Genomic DNA, 13,198 nt, shown 5'->3' on the forward strand with positions numbered 1-13,198 from the left:
TTCCTTTTTATAATTTTCTCTGTCTGTTCCTGTCTTCTTCTCAGTAGCTCCTTCACCTGTCCTCTTTTTTTTCTTCATTTTATTTTGTCCCTGCATGTTCATATTTACCTTGATAAAACTGTTACAAAAAGGTCGACAGACGAGTTCCTAAGTCACTACAACATGTACAAGTCGTAACGAATATAACTTTACCGGTAAATTTGTCAAATTAGGAAAAACACGAAATATTCAGTTTACAATCGTTAATTTGCGCTTTGACTGAAATATGACTTCACAAGGAAGTACGTCTATCCTCTCCATTGTCGAATATTGTCATAGCGACGCTAGGGTGAATTCGAAGACGCTGAAATGTTATGGCTGCATGTTTGGTAAGTCTTTCGAAGCACAAAATTAATTTCAAACGCCGTTATGTAGCTACAATAACGGCATTTTTTTCAACGGATCTTTGCGAAAAAGTGCATTTAGGCAGAATATGTTGTAAGGCTAGTAAAAATTATCTACCTCCGACGGGACTCGAACCCGCAATCCCCGGCTTAGGAGGCCGGTGCCTTATCCATTGGGCCACGGAGGCGTATGTAGTTGTGCATTTTAATACCCATGTAATTCGTGGACGTCGTTTCTGTAAATTCGCACATATCCTTGAAATCAACTTTCTAGTGAACTTGAAAATTAATAATAAGGAGGACAGAAACTACAAATGGCAAACTGTATTTCATCGATTGATCTCATATCTGTATAAATTTCATCAGTTTCATAAGTTTTCTGTATAAAAATCTCATGTCGAAAACAGTTTCTAAATATTTTCAATATCAAAGTGATGATTCCATGCATTCCGGCGTTTCTCAGCTTTATATGCCTTTATTTTAGTCACCTTAGTGTCTACGACCATATCACGCTGAAAACACCGGTTCTCGTCCGATCACCGCAGTTAAGCAGCGTCGAGCTCGGTTAGTACTTGGATGGGTGACCGCCTGGGAATACCGGGTGTTGTAGACATTCCTTTTTATAATTTTCTCTGTCTGTTCCTGTCTTCTTCTCAGTAGCTCCTTCACCTGTCCTCTTTTTTTTCTTCATTTTATTTTGTCCCTGCATGTTCATATTTACCTTGATAAAACTGTTACAAAAAGGTCGACAGACGAGTTCCTAAGTCACTACAACATGTACAAGTCGTAACGAATATAACTTTACCGGTAAATTTGTCAAATTAGGAAAAACACGAAATATTCAGTTTACAATCGTTAATTTGCGCTTTGACTGAAATATGACTTCACAAGGAAGTACGTCTATCCTCTCCATTGTCGAATATTGTCATAGCGACGCTAGGGTGAATTCGAAGACGCTGAAATGTTATGGCTGCATGTTTGGTAAGTCTTTCGAAGCACAAAATTAATTTCAAACGCCGTTATGTAGCTACAATAACGGCATTTTTTTCAACGGATCTTTGCGAAAAAGTGCATTTAGGCAGAATATGTTGTAAGGCTAGTAAAAATTGTCTACCTCCGACGGGACTCGAACCCGCAATCCCCGGCTTAGGAGGCCGGTGCCTTATCCATTGGGCCACGGAGGCGTATGTAGTTGTGCATTTTAATACCCATGTAATTCGTGGACGTCGTTTCTGTAAATTCGCACATATCCTTGAAATCAACTTTCTAGTGAACTTGAAAATTAATAATAAGGAGGACAGAAACTACAAATGGCAAACTGTATTTCATCGATTGATCTCATATCTGTATAAATTTCATCAGTTTCATAAGTTTTCTGTATAAAAATCTCATGTCGAAAACAGTTTCTAAATATTTTCAATATCAAAGTGATGATTCCATGCATTCCGGCGTTTCTTAGCTTTATATGCCTTTATTTTAGTCACCTTAGTGTCTACGACCATATCACGCTGAAAACACCGGTTCTCGTCCGATCACCGCAGTTAAGCAGCGTCGAGCTCGGTTAGTACTTGGATGGGTGACCGCCTGGGAATACCGGGTGTTGTAGACATTCCTTTTTATAATTTTCTCTGTCTGTTCCTGTCTTCTTCTCAGTAGCTCCTTCACCTGTCCTCTTTTTTTTCTTCATTTTATTTTGTCCCTGCATGTTCATATTTACCTTGATAAAACTGTTACAAAAAGGTCGACAGACGAGTTCCTAAGTCACTACAACATGTACAAGTCGTAACGAATATAACTTTACCGGTAAATTTGTCAAATTAGGAAAAACACGAAATATTCAGTTTACAATCGTTAATTTGCGCTTTGACTGAAATATGACTTCACAAGGAAGTACGTCTATCCTCTCCATTGTCGAATATTGTCATAGCGACGCTAGGGTGAATTCGAAGACGCTGAAATGTTATGGCTGCATGTTTGGTAAGTCTTTCGAAGCACAAAATTAATTTCAAACGCCGTTATGTAGCTACAATAACGGCATTTTTTTCAACGGATCTTTGCGAAAAAGTGCATTTAGGCAGAATATGTTGTAAGGCTAGTAAAAATTGTCTACCTCCGACGGGACTCGAACCCGCAATCCCCGGCTTAGGAGGCCGGTGCCTTATCCATTGGGCCACGGAGGCGTATGTAGTTGTGCATTTTAATACCCATGTAATTCGTGGACGTCGTTTCTGTAAATTCGCACATATCCTTGAAATCAACTTTCTAGTGAACTTGAAAATTAATAATAAGGAGGACAGAAACTACAAATGGCAAACTGTATTTCATCGATTGATCTCATATCTGTATAAATTTCATCAGTTTCATAAGTTTTCTGTATAAAAATCTCATGTCGAAAACAGTTTCTAAATATTTTCAATATCAAAGTGATGATTCCATGCATTCCGGCGTTTCTTAGCTTTATATGCCTTTATTTTAGTCACCTTAGTGTCTACGACCATATCACGCTGAAAACACCGGTTCTCGTCCGATCACCGCAGTTAAGCAGCGTCGAGCTCGGTTAGTACTTGGATGGGTGACCGCCTGGGAATACCGGGTGTTGTAGACATTCCTTTTTATAATTTTCTCTGTCTGTTCCTGTCTTCTTCTCAGTAGCTCCTTCACCTGTCCTCTTTTTTTTCTTCATTTTATTTTGTCCCTGCATGTTCATATTTACCTTGATAAAACTGTTACAAAAAGGTCGACAGACGAGTTCCTAAGTCACTACAACATGTACAAGTCGTAACGAATATAACTTTACCGGTAAATTTGTCAAATTAGGAAAAACACGAAATATTCAGTTTACAATCGTTAATTTGCGCTTTGACTGAAATATGACTTCACAAGGAAGTACGTCTATCCTCTCCATTGTCGAATATTGTCATAGCGACGCTAGGGTGAATTCGAAGACGCTGAAATGTTATGGCTGCATGTTTGGTAAGTCTTTCGAAGCACAAAATTAATTTCAAACGCCGTTATGTAGCTACAATAACGGCATTTTTTTCAACGGATCTTTGCGAAAAAGTGCATTTAGGCAGAATATGTTGTAAGGCTAGTAAAAATTATCTACCTCCGACGGGACTCGAACCCGCAATCCCCGGCTTAGGAGGCCGGTGCCTTATCCATTGGGCCACGGAGGCGTATGTAGTTGTGCATTTTAATACCCATGTAATTCGTGGACGTCGTTTCTGTAAATTCGCACATATCCTTGAAATCAACTTTCTAGTGAACTTGAAAATTAATAATAAGGAGGACAGAAACTACAAATGGCAAACTGTATTTCATCGATTGATCTCATATCTGTATAAATTTCATCAGTTTCATAAGTTTTCTGTATAAAAATCTCATGTCGAAAACAGTTTCTAAATATTTTCAATATCAAAGTGATGATTCCATGCATTCCGGCGTTTCTCAGCTTTATATGCCTTTATTTTAGTCACCTTAGTGTCTACGACCATATCACGCTGAAAACACCGGTTCTCGTCCGATCACCGCAGTTAAGCAGCGTCGAGCTCGGTTAGTACTTGGATGGGTGACCGCCTGGGAATACCGGGTGTTGTAGACATTCCTTTTTATAATTTTCTCTGTCTGTTCCTGTCTTCTTCTCAGTAGCTCCTTCACCTGTCCTCTTTTTTTTCTTCATTTTATTTTGTCCCTGCATGTTCATATTTACCTTGATAAAACTGTTACAAAAAGGTCGACAGACGAGTTCCTAAGTCACTACAACATGTACAAGTCGTAACGAATATAACTTTACCGGTAAATTTGTCAAATTAGGAAAAACACGAAATATTCAGTTTACAATCGTTAATTTGCGCTTTGACTGAAATATGACTTCACAAGGAAGTACGTCTATCCTCTCCATTGTCGAATATTGTCATAGCGACGCTAGGGTGAATTCGAAGACGCTGAAATGTTATGGCTGCATGTTTGGTAAGTCTTTCGAAGCACAAAATTAATTTCAAACGCCGTTATGTAGCTACAATAACGGCATTTTTTTCAACGGATCTTTGCGAAAAAGTGCATTTAGGCAGAATATGTTGTAAGGCTAGTAAAAATTGTCTACCTCCGACGGGACTCGAACCCGCAATCCCCGGCTTAGGAGGCCGGTGCCTTATCCATTGGGCCACGGAGGCGTATGTAGTTGTGCATTTTAATACCCATGTAATTCGTGGACGTCGTTTCTGTAAATTCGCACATATCCTTGAAATCAACTTTCTAGTGAACTTGAAAATTAATAATAAGGAGGACAGAAACTACAAATGGCAAACTGTATTTCATCGATTGATCTCATATCTGTATAAATTTCATCAGTTTCATAAGTTTTCTGTATAAAAATCTCATGTCGAAAACAGTTTCTAAATATTTTCAATATCAAAGTGATGATTCCATGCATTCCGGCGTTTCTTAGCTTTATATGCCTTTATTTTAGTCACCTTAGTGTCTACGACCATATCACGCTGAAAACACCGGTTCTCGTCCGATCACCGCAGTTAAGCAGCGTCGAGCTCGGTTAGTACTTGGATGGGTGACCGCCTGGGAATACCGGGTGTTGTAGACATTCCTTTTTATAATTTTCTCTGTCTGTTCCTGTCTTCTTCTCAGTAGCTCCTTCACCTGTCCTCTTTTTTTTCTTCATTTTATTTTGTCCCTGCATGTTCATATTTACCTTGATAAAACTGTTACAAAAAGGTCGACAGACGAGTTCCTAAGTCACTACAACATGTACAAGTCGTAACGAATATAACTTTACCGGTAAATTTGTCAAATTAGGAAAAACACGAAATATTCAGTTTACAATCGTTAATTTGCGCTTTGACTGAAATATGACTTCACAAGGAAGTACGTCTATCCTCTCCATTGTCGAATATTGTCATAGCGACGCTAGGGTGAATTCGAAGACGCTGAAATGTTATGGCTGCATGTTTGGTAAGTCTTTCGAAGCACAAAATTAATTTCAAACGCCGTTATGTAGCTACAATAACGGCATTTTTTTCAACGGATCTTTGCGAAAAAGTGCATTTAGGCAGAATATGTTGTAAGGCTAGTAAAAATTATCTACCTCCGACGGGACTCGAACCCGCAATCCCCGGCTTAGGAGGCCGGTGCCTTATCCATTGGGCCACGGAGGCGTATGTAGTTGTGCATTTTAATACCCATGTAATTCGTGGACGTCGTTTCTGTAAATTCGCACATATCCTTGAAATCAACTTTCTAGTGAACTTGAAAATTAATAATAAGGAGGACAGAAACTACAAATGGCAAACTGTATTTCATCGATTGATCTCATATCTGTATAAATTTCATCAGTTTCATAAGTTTTCTGTATAAAAATCTCATGTCGAAAACAGTTTCTAAATATTTTCAATATCAAAGTGATGATTCCATGCATTCCGGCGTTTCTTAGCTTTATATGCCTTTATTTTAGTCACCTTAGTGTCTACGACCATATCACGCTGAAAACACCGGTTCTCGTCCGATCACCGCAGTTAAGCAGCGTCGAGCTCGGTTAGTACTTGGATGGGTGACCGCCTGGGAATACCGGGTGTTGTAGACATTCCTTTTTATAATTTTCTCTGTCTGTTCCTGTCTTCTTCTCAGTAGCTCCTTCACCTGTCCTCTTTTTTTTCTTCATTTTATTTTGTCCCTGCATGTTCATATTTACCTTGATAAAACTGTTACAAAAAGGTCGACAGACGAGTTCCTAAGTCACTACAACATGTACAAGTCGTAACGAATATAACTTTACCGGTAAATTTGTCAAATTAGGAAAAACACGAAATATTCAGTTTACAATCGTTAATTTGCGCTTTGACTGAAATATGACTTCACAAGGAAGTACGTCTATCCTCTCCATTGTCGAATATTGTCATAGCGACGCTAGGGTGAATTCGAAGACGCTGAAATGTTATGGCTGCATGTTTGGTAAGTCTTTCGAAGCACAAAATTAATTTCAAACGCCGTTATGTAGCTACAATAACGGCATTTTTTTCAACGGATCTTTGCGAAAAAGTGCATTTAGGCAGAATATGTTGTAAGGCTAGTAAAAATTGTCTACCTCCGACGGGACTCGAACCCGCAATCCCCGGCTTAGGAGGCCGGTGCCTTATCCATTGGGCCACGGAGGCGTATGTAGTTGTGCATTTTAATACCCATGTAATTCGTGGACGTCGTTTCTGTAAATTCGCACATATCCTTGAAATCAACTTTCTAGTGAACTTGAAAATTAATAATAAGGAGGACAGAAACTACAAATGGCAAACTGTATTTCATCGATTGATCTCATATCTGTATAAATTTCATCAGTTTCATAAGTTTTCTGTATAAAAATCTCATGTCGAAAACAGTTTCTAAATATTTTCAATATCAAAGTGATGATTCCATGCATTCCGGCGTTTCTTAGCTTTATATGCCTTTATTTTAGTCACCTTAGTGTCTACGACCATATCACGCTGAAAACACCGGTTCTCGTCCGATCACCGCAGTTAAGCAGCGTCGAGCTCGGTTAGTACTTGGATGGGTGACCGCCTGGGAATACCGGGTGTTGTAGACATTCCTTTTTATAATTTTCTCTGTCTGTTCCTGTCTTCTTCTCAGTAGCTCCTTCACCTGTCCTCTTTTTTTTCTTCATTTTATTTTGTCCCTGCATGTTCATATTTACCTTGATAAAACTGTTACAAAAAGGTCGACAGACGAGTTCCTAAGTCACTACAACATGTACAAGTCGTAACGAATATAACTTTACCGGTAAATTTGTCAAATTAGGAAAAACACGAAATATTCAGTTTACAATCGTTAATTTGCGCTTTGACTGAAATATGACTTCACAAGGAAGTACGTCTATCCTCTCCATTGTCGAATATTGTCATAGCGACGCTAGGGTGAATTCGAAGACGCTGAAATGTTATGGCTGCATGTTTGGTAAGTCTTTCGAAGCACAAAATTAATTTCAAACGCCGTTATGTAGCTACAATAACGGCATTTTTTTCAACGGATCTTTGCGAAAAAGTGCATTTAGGCAGAATATGTTGTAAGGCTAGTAAAAATTATCTACCTCCGACGGGACTCGAACCCGCAATCCCCGGCTTAGGAGGCCGGTGCCTTATCCATTGGGCCACGGAGGCGTATGTAGTTGTGCATTTTAATACCCATGTAATTCGTGGACGTCGTTTCTGTAAATTCGCACATATCCTTGAAATCAACTTTCTAGTGAACTTGAAAATTAATAATAAGGAGGACAGAAACTACAAATGGCAAACTGTATTTCATCGATTGATCTCATATCTGTATAAATTTCATCAGTTTCATAAGTTTTCTGTATAAAAATCTCATGTCGAAAACAGTTTCTAAATATTTTCAATATCAAAGTGATGATTCCATGCATTCCGGCGTTTCTTAGCTTTATATGCCTTTATTTTAGTCACCTTAGTGTCTACGACCATATCACGCTGAAAACACCGGTTCTCGTCCGATCACCGCAGTTAAGCAGCGTCGAGCTCGGTTAGTACTTGGATGGGTGACCGCCTGGGAATACCGGGTGTTGTAGACATTCCTTTTTATAATTTTCTCTGTCTGTTCCTGTCTTCTTCTCAGTAGCTCCTTCACCTGTCCTCTTTTTTTTCTTCATTTTATTTTGTCCCTGCATGTTCATATTTACCTTGATAAAACTGTTACAAAAAGGTCGACAGACGAGTTCCTAAGTCACTACAACATGTACAAGTCGTAACGAATATAACTTTACCGGTAAATTTGTCAAATTAGGAAAAACACGAAATATTCAGTTTACAATCGTTAATTTGCGCTTTGACTGAAATATGACTTCACAAGGAAGTACGTCTATCCTCTCCATTGTCGAATATTGTCATAGCGACGCTAGGGTGAATTCGAAGACGCTGAAATGTTATGGCTGCATGTTTGGTAAGTCTTTCGAAGCACAAAATTAATTTCAAACGCCGTTATGTAGCTACAATAACGGCATTTTTTTCAACGGATCTTTGCGAAAAAGTGCATTTAGGCAGAATATGTTGTAAGGCTAGTAAAAATTATCTACCTCCGACGGGACTCGAACCCGCAATCCCCGGCTTAGGAGGCCGGTGCCTTATCCATTGGGCCACGGAGGCGTATGTAGTTGTGCATTTTAATACCCATGTAATTCGTGGACGTCGTTTCTGTAAATTCGCACATATCCTTGAAATCAACTTTCTAGTGAACTTGAAAATTAATAATAAGGAGGACAGAAACTACAAATGGCAAACTGTATTTCATCGATTGATCTCATATCTGTATAAATTTCATCAGTTTCATAAGTTTTCTGTATAAAAATCTCATGTCGAAAACAGTTTCTAAATATTTTCAATATCAAAGTGATGATTCCATGCATTCCGGCGTTTCTTAGCTTTATATGCCTTTATTTTAGTCACCTTAGTGTCTACGACCATATCACGCTGAAAACACCGGTTCTCGTCCGATCACCGCAGTTAAGCAGCGTCGAGCTCGGTTAGTACTTGGATGGGTGACCGCCTGGGAATACCGGGTGTTGTAGACATTCCTTTTTATAATTTTCTCTGTCTGTTCCTGTCTTCTTCTCAGTAGCTCCTTCACCTGTCCTCTTTTTTTTCTTCATTTTATTTTGTCCCTGCATGTTCATATTTACCTTGATAAAACTGTTACAAAAAGGTCGACAGACGAGTTCCTAAGTCACTACAACATGTACAAGTCGTAACGAATATAACTTTACCGGTAAATTTGTCAAATTAGGAAAAACACGAAATATTCAGTTTACAATCGTTAATTTGCGCTTTGACTGAAATATGACTTCACAAGGAAGTACGTCTATCCTCTCCATTGTCGAATATTGTCATAGCGACGCTAGGGTGAATTCGAAGACGCTGAAATGTTATGGCTGCATGTTTGGTAAGTCTTTCGAAGCACAAAATTAATTTCAAACGCCGTTATGTAGCTACAATAACGGCATTTTTTTCAACGGATCTTTGCGAAAAAGTGCATTTAGGCAGAATATGTTGTAAGGCTAGTAAAAATTATCTACCTCCGACGGGACTCGAACCCGCAATCCCCGGCTTAGGAGGCCGGTGCCTTATCCATTGGGCCACGGAGGCGTATGTAGTTGTGCATTTTAATACCCATGTAATTCGTGGACGTCGTTTCTGTAAATTCGCACATATCCTTGAAATCAACTTTCTAGTGAACTTGAAAATTAATAATAAGGAGGACAGAAACTACAAATGGCAAACTGTATTTCATCGATTGATCTCATATCTGTATAAATTTCATCAGTTTCATAAGTTTTCTGTATAAAAATCTCATGTCGAAAACAGTTTCTAAATATTTTCAATATCAAAGTGATGATTCCATGCATTCCGGCGTTTCTTAGCTTTATATGCCTTTATTTTAGTCACCTTAGTGTCTACGACCATATCACGCTGAAAACACCGGTTCTCGTCCGATCACCGCAGTTAAGCAGCGTCGAGCTCGGTTAGTACTTGGATGGGTGACCGCCTGGGAATACCGGGTGTTGTAGACATTCCTTTTTATAATTTTCTCTGTCTGTTCCTGTCTTCTTCTCAGTAGCTCCTTCACCTGTCCTCTTTTTTTTCTTCATTTTATTTTGTCCCTGCATGTTCATATTTACCTTGATAAAACTGTTACAAAAAGGTCGACAGACGAGTTCCTAAGTCACTACAACATGTACAAGTCGTAACGAATATAACTTTACCGGTAAATTTGTCAAATTAGGAAAAACACGAAATATTCAGTTTACAATCGTTAATTTGCGCTTTGACTGAAATATGACTTCACAAGGAAGTACGTCTATCCTCTCCATTGTCGAATATTGTCATAGCGACGCTAGGGTGAATTCGAAGACGCTGAAATGTTATGGCTGCATGTTTGGTAAGTCTTTCGAAGCACAAAATTAATTTCAAACGCCGTTATGTAGCTACAATAACGGCATTTTTTTCAACGGATCTTTGCGAAAAAGTGCATTTAGGCAGAATATGTTGTAAGGCTAGTAAAAATTGTCTACCTCCGACGGGACTCGAACCCGCAATCCCCGGCTTAGGAGGCCGGTGCCTTATCCATTGGGCCACGGAGGCGTATGTAGTTGTGCATTTTAATACCCATGTAATTCGTGGACGTCGTTTCTGTAAATTCGCACATATCCTTGAAATCAACTTTCTAGTGAACTTGAAAATTAATAATAAGGAGGACAGAAACTACAAATGGCAAACTGTATTTCATCGATTGATCTCATATCTGTATAAATTTCATCAGTTTCATAAGTTTTCTGTATAAAAATCTCATGTCGAAAACAGTTTCTAAATATTTTCAATATCAAAGTGATGATTCCATGCATTCCGGCGTTTCTCAGCTTTATATGCCTTTATTTTAGTCACCTTAGTGTCTACGACCATATCACGCTGAAAACACCGGTTCTCGTCCGATCACCGCAGTTAAGCAGCGTCGAGCTCGGTTAGTACTTGGATGGGTGACCGCCTGGGAATACCGGGTGTTGTAGACATTCCTTTTTATAATTTTCTCTGTCTGTTCCTGTCTTCTTCTCAGTAGCTCCTTCACCTGTCCTCTTTTTTTTCTTCATTTTATTTTGTCCCTGCATGTTCATATTTACCTTGATAAAACTGTTACAAAAAGGTCGACAGACGAGTTCCTAAGTCACTACAACATGTACAAGTCGTAACGAATATAACTTTACCGGTAAATTTGTCAAATTAGGAAAAACACGAAATATTCAGTTTACAATCGTTAATTTGCGCTTTGACTGAAATATGACTTCACAAGGAAGTACGTCTATCCTCTCCATTGTCGAATATTGTCATAGCGACGCTAGGGTGAATTCGAAGACGCTGAAATGTTATGGCTGCATGTTTGGTAAGTCTTTCGAAGCACAAAATTAATTTCAAACGCCGTTATGTAGCTACAATAACGGCATTTTTTTCAACGGATCTTTGCGAAAAAGTGCATTTAGGCAGAATATGTTGTAAGGCTAGTAAAAATTGTCTACCTCCGACGGGACTCGAACCCGCAATCCCCGGCTTAGGAGGCCGGTGCCTTATCCATTGGGCCACGGAGGCGTATGTAGTTGTGCATTTTAATACCCATGTAATTCGTGGACGTCGTTTCTGTAAATTCGCACATATCCTTGAAATCAACTTTCTAGTGAACTTGAAAATTAATAATAAGGAGGACAGAAACTACAAATGGCAAACTGTATTTCATCGATTGATCTCATATCTGTATAAATTTCATCAGTTTCATAAGTTTTCTGTATAAAAATCTCATGTCGAAAACAGTTTCTAAATATTTTCAATATCAAAGTGATGATTCCATGCATTCCGGCGTTTCTTAGCTTTATATGCCTTTATTTTAGTCACCTTAGTGTCTACGACCATATCACGCTGAAAACACCGGTTCTCGTCCGATCACCGCAGTTAAGCAGCGTCGAGCTCGGTTAGTACTTGGATGGGTGACCGCCTGGGAATACCGGGTGTTGTAGACATTCCTTTTTATAATTTTCTCTGTCTGTTCCTGTCTTCTTCTCAGTAGCTCCTTCACCTGTCCTCTTTTTTTTCTTCATTTTATTTTGTCCCTGCATGTTCATATTTACCTTGATAAAACTGTTACAAAAAGGTCGACAGACGAGTTCCTAAGTCACTACAACATGTACAAGTCGTAACGAATATAACTTTACCGGTAAATTTGTCAAATTAGGAAAAACACGAAATATTCAGTTTACAATCGTTAATTTGCGCTTTGACTGAAATATGACTTCACAAGGAAGTACGTCTATCCTCTCCATTGTCGAATATTGTCATAGCGACGCTAGGGTGAATTCGAAGACGCTGAAATGTTATGGCTGCATGTTTGGTAAGTCTTTCGAAGCACAAAATTAATTTCAAACGCCGTTATGTAGCTACAATAACGGCATTTTTTTCAACGGATCTTTGCGAAAAAGTGCATTTAGGCAGAATATGTTGTAAGGCTAGTAAAAATTATCTACCTCCGACGGGACTCGAACCCGCAATCCCCGGCTTAGGAGGCCGGTGCCTTATCCATTGGGCCACGGAGGCGTATGTAGTTGTGCATTTTAATACCCATGTAATTCGTGGACGTCGTTTCTGTAAATTCGCACATATCCTTGAAATCAACTTTCTAGTGAACTTGAAAATTAATAATAAGGAGGACAGAAACTACAAATGGCAAACTGTATTTCATCGATTGATCTCATATCTGTATAAATTTCATCAGTTTCATAAGTTTTCTGTATAAAAATCTCATGTCGAAAACAGTTTCTAAATATTTTCAATATCAAAGTGATGATTCCATGCATTCCGGCGTTTCTTAGCTTTATATGCCTTTATTTTAGTCACCTTAGTGTCTACGACCATATCACGCTGAAAACACCGGTTCTCGTCCGATCACCGCAGTTAAGCAGCGTCGAGCTCGGTTAGTACTTGGATGGGTGACCGCCTGGGAATACCGGGTGTTGTAGACATTCCTTTTTATAATTTTCTCTGTCTGTTCCTGTCTTCTTCTCAGTAGCTCCTTCACCTGTCCTCTTTTTTTTCTTCATTTTATTTTGTCCCTGCATGTTCATATTTACCTTGATAAAACTGTTACAAAAAGGTCGACAGACGAGTTCCTAAGTCACTACAACATGTACAAGTCGTAACGAATATAACTTTACCGGTAAATTTGTCAAATTAGGAAAAACACGAAATATTCAGTTTACAATCGTTAATTTG

At 38.8% G+C, this 13,198-nt stretch overlaps 26 non-coding genes across 26 annotated transcripts; 13 read left to right on the forward strand and 13 right to left on the reverse strand.

Annotated features, from left to right (window-relative positions):
* Positions 1 to 498: 498 nt before the first annotated feature.
* On the reverse strand, positions 499 to 571 carry Trnar-ccu (transfer RNA arginine (anticodon CCU)). Its single transcript has one exon. It is a non-coding gene; the product is annotated as a tRNA-Arg (tRNA).
* Positions 572 to 877: 306 nt separating this feature from the next.
* LOC143077112 (5S ribosomal RNA) lies at positions 878 to 996 on the forward strand. Its single transcript, XR_012978880.1, has one exon. It is a non-coding gene; the product is annotated as a 5S ribosomal RNA (ribosomal RNA).
* Positions 997 to 1,494: 498 nt separating this feature from the next.
* On the reverse strand, positions 1,495 to 1,567 carry Trnar-ccu (transfer RNA arginine (anticodon CCU)). The gene has a single exon. It is a non-coding gene; the product is annotated as a tRNA-Arg (tRNA).
* A 306-nt stretch (positions 1,568 to 1,873) lies between these two features.
* LOC143077120 (5S ribosomal RNA) lies at positions 1,874 to 1,992 on the forward strand. The gene has a single exon (XR_012978888.1). It is a non-coding gene; the product is annotated as a 5S ribosomal RNA (ribosomal RNA).
* Positions 1,993 to 2,490: 498 nt separating this feature from the next.
* Positions 2,491 to 2,563, reverse strand: Trnar-ccu (transfer RNA arginine (anticodon CCU)). The gene has a single exon. It is a non-coding gene; the product is annotated as a tRNA-Arg (tRNA).
* A 306-nt stretch (positions 2,564 to 2,869) lies between these two features.
* On the forward strand, positions 2,870 to 2,988 carry LOC143077121 (5S ribosomal RNA). Its single transcript, XR_012978889.1, has one exon. It is a non-coding gene; the product is annotated as a 5S ribosomal RNA (ribosomal RNA).
* A 498-nt stretch (positions 2,989 to 3,486) lies between these two features.
* Trnar-ccu (transfer RNA arginine (anticodon CCU)) lies at positions 3,487 to 3,559 on the reverse strand. Its single transcript has one exon. It is a non-coding gene; the product is annotated as a tRNA-Arg (tRNA).
* Positions 3,560 to 3,865: 306 nt separating this feature from the next.
* LOC143077122 (5S ribosomal RNA) lies at positions 3,866 to 3,984 on the forward strand. Its single transcript, XR_012978890.1, has one exon. It is a non-coding gene; the product is annotated as a 5S ribosomal RNA (ribosomal RNA).
* Positions 3,985 to 4,482: 498 nt separating this feature from the next.
* Positions 4,483 to 4,555, reverse strand: Trnar-ccu (transfer RNA arginine (anticodon CCU)). The gene has a single exon. It is a non-coding gene; the product is annotated as a tRNA-Arg (tRNA).
* Positions 4,556 to 4,861: 306 nt separating this feature from the next.
* Positions 4,862 to 4,980, forward strand: LOC143077123 (5S ribosomal RNA). Its single transcript, XR_012978891.1, has one exon. It is a non-coding gene; the product is annotated as a 5S ribosomal RNA (ribosomal RNA).
* A 498-nt stretch (positions 4,981 to 5,478) lies between these two features.
* Positions 5,479 to 5,551, reverse strand: Trnar-ccu (transfer RNA arginine (anticodon CCU)). The gene has a single exon. It is a non-coding gene; the product is annotated as a tRNA-Arg (tRNA).
* A 306-nt stretch (positions 5,552 to 5,857) lies between these two features.
* On the forward strand, positions 5,858 to 5,976 carry LOC143077125 (5S ribosomal RNA). Its single transcript, XR_012978892.1, has one exon. It is a non-coding gene; the product is annotated as a 5S ribosomal RNA (ribosomal RNA).
* A 498-nt stretch (positions 5,977 to 6,474) lies between these two features.
* Positions 6,475 to 6,547, reverse strand: Trnar-ccu (transfer RNA arginine (anticodon CCU)). Its single transcript has one exon. It is a non-coding gene; the product is annotated as a tRNA-Arg (tRNA).
* A 306-nt stretch (positions 6,548 to 6,853) lies between these two features.
* Positions 6,854 to 6,972, forward strand: LOC143077126 (5S ribosomal RNA). The gene has a single exon (XR_012978893.1). It is a non-coding gene; the product is annotated as a 5S ribosomal RNA (ribosomal RNA).
* A 498-nt stretch (positions 6,973 to 7,470) lies between these two features.
* Positions 7,471 to 7,543, reverse strand: Trnar-ccu (transfer RNA arginine (anticodon CCU)). Its single transcript has one exon. It is a non-coding gene; the product is annotated as a tRNA-Arg (tRNA).
* Positions 7,544 to 7,849: 306 nt separating this feature from the next.
* LOC143077128 (5S ribosomal RNA) lies at positions 7,850 to 7,968 on the forward strand. The gene has a single exon (XR_012978895.1). It is a non-coding gene; the product is annotated as a 5S ribosomal RNA (ribosomal RNA).
* A 498-nt stretch (positions 7,969 to 8,466) lies between these two features.
* On the reverse strand, positions 8,467 to 8,539 carry Trnar-ccu (transfer RNA arginine (anticodon CCU)). Its single transcript has one exon. It is a non-coding gene; the product is annotated as a tRNA-Arg (tRNA).
* Positions 8,540 to 8,845: 306 nt separating this feature from the next.
* On the forward strand, positions 8,846 to 8,964 carry LOC143077129 (5S ribosomal RNA). Its single transcript, XR_012978896.1, has one exon. It is a non-coding gene; the product is annotated as a 5S ribosomal RNA (ribosomal RNA).
* Positions 8,965 to 9,462: 498 nt separating this feature from the next.
* Positions 9,463 to 9,535, reverse strand: Trnar-ccu (transfer RNA arginine (anticodon CCU)). The gene has a single exon. It is a non-coding gene; the product is annotated as a tRNA-Arg (tRNA).
* A 306-nt stretch (positions 9,536 to 9,841) lies between these two features.
* Positions 9,842 to 9,960, forward strand: LOC143077130 (5S ribosomal RNA). Its single transcript, XR_012978898.1, has one exon. It is a non-coding gene; the product is annotated as a 5S ribosomal RNA (ribosomal RNA).
* Positions 9,961 to 10,458: 498 nt separating this feature from the next.
* Positions 10,459 to 10,531, reverse strand: Trnar-ccu (transfer RNA arginine (anticodon CCU)). The gene has a single exon. It is a non-coding gene; the product is annotated as a tRNA-Arg (tRNA).
* Positions 10,532 to 10,837: 306 nt separating this feature from the next.
* LOC143077131 (5S ribosomal RNA) lies at positions 10,838 to 10,956 on the forward strand. Its single transcript, XR_012978899.1, has one exon. It is a non-coding gene; the product is annotated as a 5S ribosomal RNA (ribosomal RNA).
* A 498-nt stretch (positions 10,957 to 11,454) lies between these two features.
* On the reverse strand, positions 11,455 to 11,527 carry Trnar-ccu (transfer RNA arginine (anticodon CCU)). The gene has a single exon. It is a non-coding gene; the product is annotated as a tRNA-Arg (tRNA).
* A 306-nt stretch (positions 11,528 to 11,833) lies between these two features.
* On the forward strand, positions 11,834 to 11,952 carry LOC143077132 (5S ribosomal RNA). The gene has a single exon (XR_012978900.1). It is a non-coding gene; the product is annotated as a 5S ribosomal RNA (ribosomal RNA).
* A 498-nt stretch (positions 11,953 to 12,450) lies between these two features.
* Positions 12,451 to 12,523, reverse strand: Trnar-ccu (transfer RNA arginine (anticodon CCU)). The gene has a single exon. It is a non-coding gene; the product is annotated as a tRNA-Arg (tRNA).
* A 306-nt stretch (positions 12,524 to 12,829) lies between these two features.
* LOC143077133 (5S ribosomal RNA) lies at positions 12,830 to 12,948 on the forward strand. Its single transcript, XR_012978901.1, has one exon. It is a non-coding gene; the product is annotated as a 5S ribosomal RNA (ribosomal RNA).
* Positions 12,949 to 13,198: the final 250 nt, after the last annotated feature.

Source organism: Mytilus galloprovincialis, chromosome 5 (genome assembly GCF_965363235.1).
Source record: "Mytilus galloprovincialis chromosome 5, xbMytGall1.hap1.1, whole genome shotgun sequence".
NCBI classification, from domain to species: Eukaryota; Metazoa; Mollusca; class Bivalvia; order Mytilida; family Mytilidae; genus Mytilus; species Mytilus galloprovincialis.